At 37.0% G+C, this 5,905-nt stretch overlaps 1 long non-coding RNA gene across 2 annotated transcripts; it reads left to right on the top strand.

Annotated features, from left to right (window-relative positions):
• The first annotated feature begins 1,413 nt into the window (after positions 1–1,413).
• On the top strand, positions 1,414–4,156 carry LOC110734475. 2 transcript variants are annotated; one of them, XR_002513812.1, is made up of 2 exons: positions 1,414–2,594; positions 3,455–4,156. It is a non-coding gene; the product is annotated as an uncharacterized LOC110734475 (long non-coding RNA). The 2 variants fall into 2 exon arrangements; XR_002513811.1 differs by having other exon boundaries at positions 1,418–2,594; positions 3,845–4,156.
• Positions 4,157–5,905: the final 1,749 nt, after the last annotated feature.

Here is a 5,905-nt window from a genome sequence, read left to right as displayed (position 1 = left end):
TGGTGCGAGAGAGAGATGCGAGGCATAGCACCAGCGCCAGCACGCACCAGCACATGGCACTAGCACGCACCAGCGCCAGCAAGCAGCACCAGCACAGCCCAGCAGCAGCATGCACTAGCTGGCTGGCTGGGTGCTGGGCAGCAAGGGGGTGCTAGCTGGCAGCCAGCTAGCCCTCCTTGACCCAATTTTGTGCATATAGTGTGGGGACCAAATCAAGGCCTTGGGGATCAAGGCAATGGTCCCCCCCCCCAAGCCTTGGTCCTCACTTGGCTTTCTCTATTATTGTGCCACGTGTCGATTTGTGATTGAATTGATTAATCATTTAATTTTGGAATTAAATAATTATTATTTTACCAACTCTCCCGCATTGATGGGAGATTGGAAATCAAGGGATCATTTCCCTATAAATACCAAGCTTGGGTATTGGGAAATGAATAACCTTGAGTGGAATTAAAAAGGCAACTCTAAGTAAGAGTAAACCTTTGATTCGTAAAACTCATAGTTATTTTGTCCGGGTCTTGACTAACCTTCAAGACTTAGGACGCTCGGGTCGGGTCGAGGGTACGATCCGTCGGAGATCTCGTGTTTTTGGGATTTTGAAGTAAGAGCTCTTTGGGAGCGAAGCACGCGTCAAAGGTATAATTCTTGTTCTTAATCTTGTTTGATTAAGTTTAATATGCTTGTTAATTGTTTTAATTAAGGGGCGGGTCTTGGTGGGTTTCCTTCCGCGTAGTGTCGGGTCACTACGAAACCCTACAATATACACCCACTAATATCTAGTAGTATCTTTCCTTGTTCTTCCTTTTATGTTTAGTGACTTGGTTGCCATGTGTTTGTTTGTTGGATTGATTCCTTACTTTTCCCCTCTCATGGATTAATTGGTTTATGGTTTGAGCATGTTGTCTCATTCAAGCTTGGGGAAGGGTATTCTATCATGTTTGGTGGGATGTTGATTCATATATTCCATGCACGATTGTATATGCATTTCCGAGTTCTTTATTTTGAAAAACTCCAAAAAGATTTTTGTTTCTTTCAAGGCAAATTTGCATTGTGTTTTGTTTTGTTCTTGCTTTGGACATAATACTTTCGGACTTGTATTCTCGAATGTTTTTCTTCTAAAGTGGTGGTGGTGTGCATGATTTGAGAATATGCTCAGTTGATTCTAGGATAGAGTATGCTAAGATAGTGTGTTAACAACTTTCGAACCATGAAGCCCTAGTCTACTTATTTGTGGCAAGAAGGTGTTGCTTCCCAATAGTGAATTTCAGTACTACATTTTTAATCAAATGCAACGGCTAAAAACGAGCTATTGCAACGGCTCATTTTATTGTCGTTGCATTAGATAAGCCTAATACAACGACATAAACTTTGTACATCAAAAGGTGGAGCTAACACAACGGTTTTAAGAAGCCGTTGCATTAGGTGTACTAATACAAACCTGAAAGACTATTGCCACGGCAGACCGGTGTGAATGCTATGAAAAAAAAAGGAAATATCTTTTTTCTCTTTCCTCGAAATCTCCTCCTCTCTCACAGTCTCACCTACCTTAGCTTCTCTCTCCTCTTCATTCTTCTTCATCTTCTATAAGGGCTGCAATTTTGAGCCGATTTTGAGCAGCCGCAACTCTCCCAGTCACCGTCATCCTCACCGGAGCTGCTTCGAGGTTCTCATGACCCACTGTCACCCTCACGCTTCACCTGCTCTCCACGGCTCCACCACTATCGTCTCTCTTCGCCGTCGCATTCTTCTCCGCTCCTCCAAATCTTTCCTTTATCAATGTCTTTTGCATAGATCTGGTCTAAGTAATCTCTCTTTCTTTATTTTAAAGATTCAATTTGAATTGAAGAAGTTTGAAATTCTAGGGTTAATTTGATGAAGACAATTGTGTTATTTATATTATTACATTTTAATGTTGATTATTGTTCATAACAATCGTGCTATCTAAGTACGGAGTAGTCAATTTGTAGCATTTTCCTCTGTTCTATCTCAAATACCAACTTCGCTTTTCAGTCTAAATGGCGAAATTACTCCCTCAAAGAAGCTACTTCGTTTGTTGGGCGAAATGTGACTGTCATTGTTTGTATAGTTAGTGAACCTTACTTTGAATTTTTGAACAATTGGTTGATTAGTGTACATCAAGATAAAATTTTGGTGATTACTGAGAATTATAACACTTCGTATCGGGTTAATCAAAGGTGGTCTGGTCATGCTGTGCTAATTCCTCCAGTTCTTGAATCTAATTCTGCCCATAAATTTGGTTCCTTGGTATGATTTTTCTTGCCATATTTTTTTCAATTTAATTTATCATATTGTTGATTGATTACTATTGCTGTTGGTTTTTTTTTTTTTTAAGGTTTTGATCTGATTCAGGTGTTTGATCTTATGTGAACTTGTTATTTATAAGGGCTAGTGTGTTAGTAAATAGTTTGTGAAATTGTGATGTTAGTTGTCGTCATGCGTGTTTTTTTATTGTGAAAATGTTGTTATGATTTCAGCTTCCGGACTACCATGAGATTATTGAGAATCCCATGGATTTTGAAATAGTGAGAAAGAAACTCTTGGGTGGCTTATATGTGATTTTGCAGCAGCTTGAGGTTAGTTGAATGGTTTTAAGGTTCCCCTTTGAGACTTTGTACTACAAGAATTCTTCTTATCATAGCTAATAACTTCGCCTTAGATGGTTCATTTTCAGCATATTATTTTGGCCGGGTTGGACTTTCTGAATTGTTTATCTGTCTCCTGATAAGGAATTTGAAAATGCATTACTCTTACTGTATTTAGAGGTTTTAATTGGCATACAATTTAACACCGTCTTATTGAAGCAGGAAGCATTAAAGTGAACATCTGTTATTGCATGTGTTGTTTATGGGAAGAATATGCTGCATTTAGTTGGTGTTTAGTGTTGTTCTGAGATGTTCACCTTAAATTAATCAACCTGTTCACATCTGTTTACGGGTAGAAGAAGAAGCCCACATTTAGGCCCAATCTACTTTGGACCCTTGCTAATCCATCACTGTTATTCTAATTGCATCCCTTTCTGCTAAAACTGCAATCCTTGCCTTCAGACTCCTAATATGTAGTTGCTGTACAGGGGAGAGCATCTGTATCGTTTAATTTAATATGCTCTATCTTCTTTCAAGTTAAATCTCAGTGGGGGCAGGTTGAGCAGGGATCCTTTTTTCTGTACTACATATGCACAACCTGAGGCATGATGTTTTATCATATTAGCTTCTAGATGAGTTAATCTCTGTTCCTTGTGCCTTGCTGAGTTTGATGCTCATGATTTGGCATGATATACGGTGTGTTTGCCTGATTTATAATAGTTTGATAGAGTAAGAAAATATTGCTTTTTTTTTTTTTGTTGTTCTATTGATCGTGGCTGCATTGATTTGTATTCAAGGATTTATTGCTAGCCACTGGTTAGTGGTTACTAAGCTCTTGAATTTCTTTACAGGACGACATAAATTTAATATGTTCATAGATTTCTTTACTGGTTACCTGTCTTAGTGCACATAATTTTTCTTAAGAAATGCAAATGAGCATTTTTACTATCGCTTTATGAACAATGTGCTGAGTGGGGAGTTTATGCAGAACTACTAAATACTGAATAACGTGGCTTTTAGTTCGTTGCATTGTCTGGGTTTATATTTTCTTAATCTTTTTAGTTCTTACGTTTCCGTGCATTTTCTTTTACGTGAGCTCCCATGCAGCTAAAAGGTAAATTCTTGAACATTTGAGTACATGTGGTTGAACCAATTTCATGTGGAATTTGATGTAATAATATCTGTTTGTATTTTCTGTTTTCAATCCGATTATTTAAAAAACTAATGATTGTTTTTTATAGGCTTTGGTTTGCTCATCGACATGATACAATTGTGATGGCTGGGAGAGTACTGTTTGTGGAAGCTGGTAGGCTGCACGACATTGAGTAGACGACTAAGGATAAAAGGGGCCAATTACAGAATTTCAACAATCCATGAAGAAATACCTGCTTAAGTTTTTCATACTATTAGCTCTAAACTTATGTCAAAATTATGTTTTAAGGAATATACATGTAGTTATAGGTGTTATTTGAACTTGTAATTTTTTTAAGTGTGACATTATATTTATGTACTCTTAATTTTTAAATTCAATAAAATTTTCCTTTATTTTGTCATATCTAAATTGATTTATATACATATATATTGGTTCATGTATAATAATTAAAAAAAATAATAATAATTATAATATATAGTCTCTGCCGTGGCATTAGGTCTCAGTATTATGTTGTTTTAGGTATTAATCTAATGCGACGGATAAATGATGTCGTTGCATTAGGTATTAAGCTAATGCGACGGATTAATGTCGCCGTTGCATTAGGTGTCAAATGTCGTTGCATTAGGCCTATTGCAACGCCAGAAGATGCCACGGTACATGGCCGTTGCATTAGGCCTAATACAACGGATTTTGATACCTAATGCAACGGATTTAGGGGTTGCAATAGATCAAAAATGTAGTAGTGTTTGAAGCCAATAGTGAGTTTTCTCTACAACCATGTGAGGTTTCATTTCTCTAGCCTTCTACCTATTTTGCATGAGTGGCACATGGATCCTTGGCTATCGCTTACTTTATCTAGAACTTGACTTTTATCTCCAGAGATCGCGACCGAATCATTAGGGAAGGATAAAGGCATCTTTTCAGGGTGGTTATTTTTGCTTTTCTAGGTTTCGATTTTATATTTTTGGTTTTGGGTTTACATTTGCCTCATTGCTAACCATTTGAGGCTTGTACCTTCTACTAGACTACTTACCATTTGTTTCATTCTTTTCATCTTTGGTTTTTCTGAAGCTAGTGGTGATAAGTTTGTTTGATGATTATAAGTGCAATAGTTTGAAGTTATGAGCTCATTTTGTATAGCAAGTATGTATTGTGTATAAGTTTGCGAATAAAAGCAAATGCAAAGTTGAAAAAGTCGTCCATAGTCAAAAGAGGCAAGGACAAAACAATTAAATGAAAAAACAAAGCAAACCAAAAGAAAATGCTTTGAAAAAAAAAGAAGAAAAAAAAAAATGAAAAGCACAAAAATGTTTTGGCGTAGCCATGATTTCCATGGTTTGGTGCATTAAGGACAATGCTCCGTTTAAGCTAGAAGGAAGCGTGTCTACGCTTTTTGTATATATGATTGTGACTTTGTTTTGAATAAGTTTGGGGGTGTTGGTATTTTTGTTTGAGCTGGGTGAAATCTTGATTATAATGTTGAGAATTGATCACCCTTTGCTTCACAAATTCGGTATACCACCCAGTTTTAAATTTTAGCCTACCTTTACCCTTTTTGCCATTACGTTGCAACCCTTCAAGGACCTTTTAACCCTTATGGTTAAATAACAGGTCATTGGAGGGAGATAGGAGTCAAGCCTATGGTGGGGGTTTGCATAGTCAAGATGTTGAGTAGCCCTAAATCTCTCTTTTTTTTTTTTTTTTTTTTTTTTTTTTTTTTTTTTTTTTCCGATTCCTTTAAGGAATAATTGAGATGCTCACTAGAGGTGGATTTGAAACTAGTAGGGAGAATGCGCTAAGATCGTTTGGGATGAAGGTGAATTGTGTCTTACTAGTTCTCTACGCTTAGCATATTTTATGTTTCAATCAACCTTGGATATCTTGAAACGTGCACTCCTCTATTGTTTAGAAAGACTAGCATCCATTTGTGCTTGTTCATTTGCAAAGGTCCATTCAAGAGCATTTGTTTTTCATGCTTTGCCTTATTTGTTTGGTTTGTGAGAGTTATAGGCTAATCTCTTAGGAAACCTTTACGAGAGCATCACTCGTCCTCTAGGGCGATCTAGGGGTTTAAATGACTTGTCTTTAGTTGCTAAAATTGACTATGATTCCTACGAAAATGAGTTATGTTGGGTTTTGCGGTGTCTGA

This window comes from Chenopodium quinoa, unplaced genomic scaffold, assembly GCF_001683475.1.
Source record: "Chenopodium quinoa cultivar QQ74 unplaced genomic scaffold, ASM168347v1, whole genome shotgun sequence".
Lineage (NCBI taxonomy): Eukaryota > Viridiplantae > Streptophyta > Magnoliopsida > Caryophyllales > Amaranthaceae > Chenopodium > Chenopodium quinoa.
The sequence above is the reverse complement of the archived record's forward strand: the minus strand, read 5'-3'. Positions and strand labels throughout refer to the sequence as shown.